The sequence below is a fragment of the Simochromis diagramma genome, unplaced genomic scaffold, assembly GCF_900408965.1.
Source record: "Simochromis diagramma unplaced genomic scaffold, fSimDia1.1 OVJJ01000630.1, whole genome shotgun sequence".
NCBI classification, from domain to species: Eukaryota; Metazoa; Chordata; class Actinopteri; order Cichliformes; family Cichlidae; genus Simochromis; species Simochromis diagramma.
In genome coordinates this window covers 743,785-750,515 of record NW_024386927.1, presented here as the reverse complement: position 1 = coordinate 750,515, position 6,731 = coordinate 743,785, and positions in this window count along the sequence as shown.

Genomic DNA, 6,731 nt, shown 5'->3' with positions numbered 1-6,731 from the left:
CTCTCCCCAGCCACCTCCTCCAGCTTGTCCGGGGGAACACCAAGGTGTTCCCAGGCCAGCCAAGAGATATAATCGCTCCAGCGTGTCCTGGGTCTGCCCCGGAGCCTCCTACCAGTGGGACATGCCCGGAACACCTCACCAAGGAGGATTCCTTATCAGATGCCTGAACCACTTCAACTGCCTCCTTTCAATGTAGAGGAGCAGCAGCTCCACTCTGAGCCCCTCCTGGATGGCTGATCTATCTCTAAAGGAAGAGGCCATCCACCCTTCGGAGGAAACTCATTTCTGCCTCTTGTATCCGTGATCTCATTCTTTCAGTCACTACCAACAGCTCGTGACCCTAGGTGAGGGTAGGGACGTAGATCGACCATTAACTTGAGAGCCTCACTTTTACATTCAGCTCTCTCTCTTCACAACAACAGACCGGTACAGCGTCCGCAGCACCAATCCATCTGTCGATCTCCTTTCTCCCCGTCACTCGTGAACAAGACTCCAAGTTACTTAAAGTCCTCCACTTGCAAACCGTTCCAGTGCGAGCTGGAGGCCATCACGCAATGAAGCCAACAGTCTTTTAGAGGTGGCAACCCCTAACCCTACTCAAGTACATTTAAATAAATGTAATTAAATGTAAGTGTTTAGAAAAATGTACTTCTGTTGCATCATGTTCATTCACTCATGAGCTGCTGTGACATGATTCAAATGGCTGACCTGCCACCTCTGCATACAGTCAAGTTCTATGGAGCCTTGTTAATGATCTACTGATTTTATTCAGGTGTGTTGCAGCGGGGACACATGGAAAAGTTTCAGGACACCGGCCCTTGAGGACTGGAATTTGATACCTGTGCTCTAGGATGAAAGGTTTGAAACAGGGATCAAGGGGGTGATGGTTGGTCTGTAACTTCCTCACATTCTCTACAGCCTTAATCAGTCCCACCACTTTTGGATGCTGTTTATGCTTTCATGCCAGACAATCTGCAATAAGATGACCCTTTTATGGCATAGAAGCATTCACACTCACCATGTGGAGGTGAGGGTAGTCTCACTGGCCTAGCAGAGGGGTGACTAGACTCAAGCAGTACAGGGCACAATGCTGTGGGTTTGTCTGGATGAGAAAGTGGCATCAACCGCATAACCTAGTTGCTCTGTTGCATGTACATGGGGTACTCCAAACTTACCTGTCCAGCCTCCCACCACAATCACTCTGTTCACATATAGAAACTTATAAACCCAAAGGTCAGAGAGGTTCAGAAGCAGGCGCAGCTGGCCAGAGAGCTGCCCTTTTGTAACCATCCCTGGCAGGTGATGCCAAATAACTTTGAATGGTGGAGGCTGGAGGAAGGTGGAGGCTTGGCACCTGAAAGACAAGAGCAACAGAAAAATAACAGTGCCACTTAGCGTGGCATGCAGCGATGACACAAATCAGTTACCAGTATTTGAACACTGGGTGAATCTTATCCCTCCAAGGCTTACTGTACCTTCTGAACGTCAAGTTACCATCTGTCAGTAAAGATTTGTCAAAACGATGCCACGAAACGCAAATGTCAGAAAAAGTTTCAGTATTTTTCTGAAAGTAGTTTATGAACATGTTGTAAATGATCTGACCTGATTTACGAAAACATTTAAACCTTAAAAGCAACTGCTGCCTTCAGTATTCAGCAAATGTTACATGAACAAGTAGAGAATAGAACACATCCCTGTACTTTATGTATTTAAATTTCCTTTTAAACTCAGCAAGGTGACTTTAGGCCACCAAACATAATTAAATATTTTCTCTCACTCAGATTTGTTTTTACTGATTTATTTATCTCTAGCTGCCATTTATGAAAAAGAAAACACAATTAGGTAAAATGAAATGAGACTATATATGATGAATGGTTAATGTGTTAGATATTTTTGCAAACTTATTATTGTGCTTTCATCTCCTATTAGACTGGCTTCTTCATTGAGAGACCATGAACAATCAACAGAAAAAAAACACAAACAGCAGGAGGTCAGAAAATTGCATCTACCTCATATCCTACCCATACCCGGCCTCTTGAGTACCAAGTCCACATAGAGCACAAAGGCCGGGTCCTCAGGAGGATGCAGCCTATGAATCTGGATACCCCTCCTATGTGGAGATGCCCAGAAGGCTGCAGAAGAAGAAGCATGAAGCAAAGTGCTGGATTTCAGCCAAATATGGAGAACCGTGGCTTTCCTCCAACTTTTGATCACCTTAGTATCTTGTTTATGACACATAATAAAAAGCATTACTGTCTGGGTGTGGTGCACTTTGTTTGTTTAGATCTCTGAAGTGAAGCAGAAAGACACAGCAGCCTTTTTTAAAAAACAAAAAACAAAAAAACAACTTGAACCTTCAACTGCTTAATAAATTTAAGAAAATGCACTCTGAGCATTTTTGTCTCCTCTTAAGAAAATCAATCCTGATACCCTTTCTTCTGCTTTCTCTAGTGATTTGCATTAATCTCAAGAGGACTTGGTTTCCTATTATAACTCTAGTCTCAATAGTATTCTAAACTCTGTTGCGCCACTCAAAACCAAATCTGTCACGGTTCATTTTGACCCAGTATTTTGAGTTTCTTGTATTTTGGTATTCTTCTGTATAATGATTTATGTTCTGATTCTTTTGTTATCCTGTTTTGAAAATTCTATCCTATGTTTCAGTTTTTCTGGTTTAGGGTTTCGTTCTCAGGTTTAGTGTCTTGTGCCCTCGTATTTAATGTTGACTTAGTTCAGTGTCAAGTCTGCGTCCTTGTGAATTGTTTCTTGTTTCCTGTTTTATTGTGAAGGTCCGTGTCTCATGTGAGTGTGTTCAGTGTTGCTTCCCCTGTCTCGTCTTGTCAGTTACTTCCACCTGTGTGTAATCTCCCTGTGTTCTTCTGTGTGTATTTAAGTCGCGACTACTCGTGTGCTGTTTGCTGGTCTGTCTGTGAATCCACTGTGTGTCCACCCTGCTGTCAACTAGCATGTGCCTCTGCTCACCCTCCTTCACGTTTGCTGTTTAGCAGTTTAGATTATGTTCTGTTCTGTTTTGCCATTTTTTACCTTGTGCTTTATTTTACATTAAACCACCTTCACATCTCAGCGAGTGCCTGCGCTTGGATCCTCATTTATTTCCTCCACACGGCTCACTCCGTCAGCCGTGACAAAATCTGTATCATTCTCTCCGTCAGCACCCTGGTTTACAGCTGAACTCCGGCTCCTGAAAGCAAAAGGCCAACGGCTTGAACGCTTTTATAAGAAAACTGGTCTTACTACCCACCAGGAAATGTTTAATAATCATATTCTGTATTATAAGGAGTGTATTAATCAAACAAAATCTGATTACTACTCCACCATTATCTGTTCAAAAGACGACTCAACCAAGATACTGTTTTTACTGTTCAGTTCTTCTTTCAGGTCACCAGATTCTTTACCTGCTCACCTTCACTCGTCCTCCTTCTGTGATTCTCTAATGTTATTTTTCATTGAGAAAATTCACAAAATACACCAAGACCTGCTTTCCAATTTTCCATGTAGCTTTTCCTTTGTAATTCGTCTTCCATCACACTGTTTTTCTGCCTTCCAGCTTCCCTCTGTCACTGATATTTCAAATCTCATTTGTAAGTCAAAACCTTCTACTTGTCAGCGAGACCCCATTTCTACAGTTTTGGTTAAGTCATGTGTACCTTCTTTGCTTCCCCTCATATCTGCTATCGTCTACTCTTCTCTTACCACTGGAACTGTGCCTGCTTCCCTCAAAATTGCTGCCATCACCCCAATATTGAAAAAAAAAAAAAAACTGGTCTAGATCCCAATAATTTTAAGAATTTTCCAATCTACCATTCCTTTCAAAAATTCTTGAGAAAATAGTTGCACACAACTCCACTCACATTTAACTAATAATAATCTGTATGAACAGTTCCTGTCCCGCAGCACCAGCACTTATAAAAATAACCAATGATCTTCTGACTCCGGTTTACTTTCCATTCTTATTCTCCTCGATCTGAGTGCTGCTCTCGACACTATTTCTCACTCCAGTCTCCTCAGTAGGCTAGCCTCCATCGGTCTCTCCCATTACTCCACTAGCCTGGTTTCAATGGTACCTGTCTGATCGCACTCAGTTCATTCAACTCAAATCCTTCTCTTCTCAGCCCTTTCCTCTGACCACTGGCGTGCCCCAGGGATCTGTCCTGGGCCCCTTCTTTTCATTATCTACCTTCTTCCGCTTGGACACATTTTCCGTAAATACAATATCCAGTTTCACTGTTATGCCGATGACACCCAGCTTTATCTGTCCACTAAACCTGATTCTGCTCTCCCCCCGTCCTCCCTCACCCTCTGCTTAGCTGAACTAAATTCATGGTTCTCTTCTAATTTTCTCAAACTCAACAGTAACAAATCCGAGCTCCTCTTGGTCGGCACTAAATCAACATTATCCAGAACCAACAGTTTCTCTGTTACTATCAATAACTCACCGGTCTTCGTTTCTTCCTCTGTGAAAAGTTTGGGTGTCATCCTCGACAGTACTCTGTCTTTCGATTCACACATTAATAATGTCACTCGGTCTGCATATGTCCAATTGCCCATCTCCGTCCTTTTCTCTCCGTCCTTTTCTCTTCGTCCTTGTTATTTCCCGGATCAATTACTGTAATTCACTTCTTTATGGTCTTACTCAAAAATCCATCCACAAGCTCCAACACGTCCAGAACTCTGCTGCCCGTATCATCACCAGGACCCCTTCTATCCATCACATCACTCCTGTCCTGCAGCAGCTTCATTGGTCAAATATCACATCAATTTCAAAATACTCTTGTACACATTTAAGGCTATTCATCATCTCTCCCCTCCATATCTCTCTGATCTGGTTAAGATCACTGACCCATCTCGTTGTCTCAGATCTACTTCTTCCCTTTCATTCTCCATCCCCTCCCCCCGTCTTGCCACCGTGGGGAGCAGGGCTTTCAGCTGCTCTGCTCCTCAACTCTGGAATTCCTGACCTCCTCATTTAGGAAATATCTCTTCCTTGTCTCACTTGTTCAAAATAGCTCATCCCACATAACCTCTCCACTCTGCTATTTTAAATTTGTTTTATGTCTTATGCTTCTATTATTCTATTGTGTACAGTGTCCTTGAGTGTTCTGAAAGGCGTTTTCAACTAAAATGTATTATTATTATCCATGGTCTCCCCATCATTCCCTTCTCATTCAGTGTCCCTCGCTCTCTCGCTCTGTCTCACTCCCTCCTTTTGTGTCCCTCGCTCCCTCTTTGTCCATTACTCCCTTGTTCCCCGGGTCCTAGTCATGTTTTTGTGTTTCCATGTTCTCATACCTGTTTCTTCCCTGGTCCCAGTGTCAAGCTAGTGTGTCTTAGTTTGCGTGTTTCCTGTTTTATTATCACAGTCTCTTATCAGCGTGTTCAGTTTTGCTTCCTCTTGTGTCATTATGTTTATTTGCCTCAGCTTTGTTTCCTGAGTGTTTCCACTTCTCTCGTCACAGTATTGTGTATTTATGGTGTGAGTTTTTATTCGTCTGCACACATCCTCTTGTTATGGAACGGCTGTGTACAGGCAGGAAAAGGACCCAAAGTGCAGACTCCGGAGACAAACGTGAACTTTAACAGCTTTAATGCTGAACTCAAAAGGGTAACAAAACTGAGACTACAAAATACACCTACACAGACAGAACACACAGCAAGATAAGGGTAGATCGCAACACGGACACAGAGAAACACAGGGCTTAAATACACAGAGGAGCAATCAGGGAGGGAGGGAAACACAGCTGGGGCAAATCAGGCCGAACGAGACAAAGGAAGCAAAACCAGATGCATTTACATGAGACACAGTCTTTCAAAGGAAAACAGGAAACATAACACAGACTGAACTTACAGACACAGACTCACAGGCAGGCACTGCAACTGTCAGGGTTCTGGGTCTGAGCGACCCAGGATCCCTGGGCAGTCATGGACCGGTTATATTATATGTATTTTTGGTGTTTTGCTGCCCCCTCTTCTCCATCCTTGTAGATATGAATGTGTGTGTGTGTATGGGTGCAGGTGTATCTGAACCCTTGTTTACAGGCGCCTTCAGGCCTGGTGGGTGTGGCCCCGCTAGGGGACTGGCCACACCCGAAGCCACGCACCTGTTGCTGATGAGGCCTCGTCGGGGGAGCTACTTAAGAGAGTCTTGGAGCTCCCACCGATGTGGGATCATTTCGTGAGACTTCCCGTCAGTTCTCCAGCTGGTCTGTTTGTGAGTGTGAGCTTACCAAGTGAACTGAGGGTGCTAACTACTGCCTCTATTTTCCCAGGAAGGATTGCTGGACGAGAGGGCAGCAGACACAGAGTGCACTGGCACGAGGGAGCAGACACATGAACACAAACACTGGGAGAAGACACGAAGTGGAAGTCGGGAGCACACGGGGATGTATTATTGTTGTGTATCAGTTCCATCACTGTAAATAAACGCACTGCTTGTACATAGAGCACCGCGCCTGGGTCCTCCTTCCCCACACCCCCCACGGTTTGCCATGCCAAACCGTGACATAATTACAAATAGCTCATTGCAGAGTAGTTATGTGATTAATGGATTTGCTTGTTTACACCTATTGGCAACTTTGACAAACTGATTTCTACTTGTCACCTTTGTTATAAGGCCCAAATGTATTCTGTGGTCCTTTACATCCTTTTTGAGGTAAAAATTGCTCAAAAATTGATCTTTTTTTAAGTAAAGTTTGTCTATAAGACACCTTTTA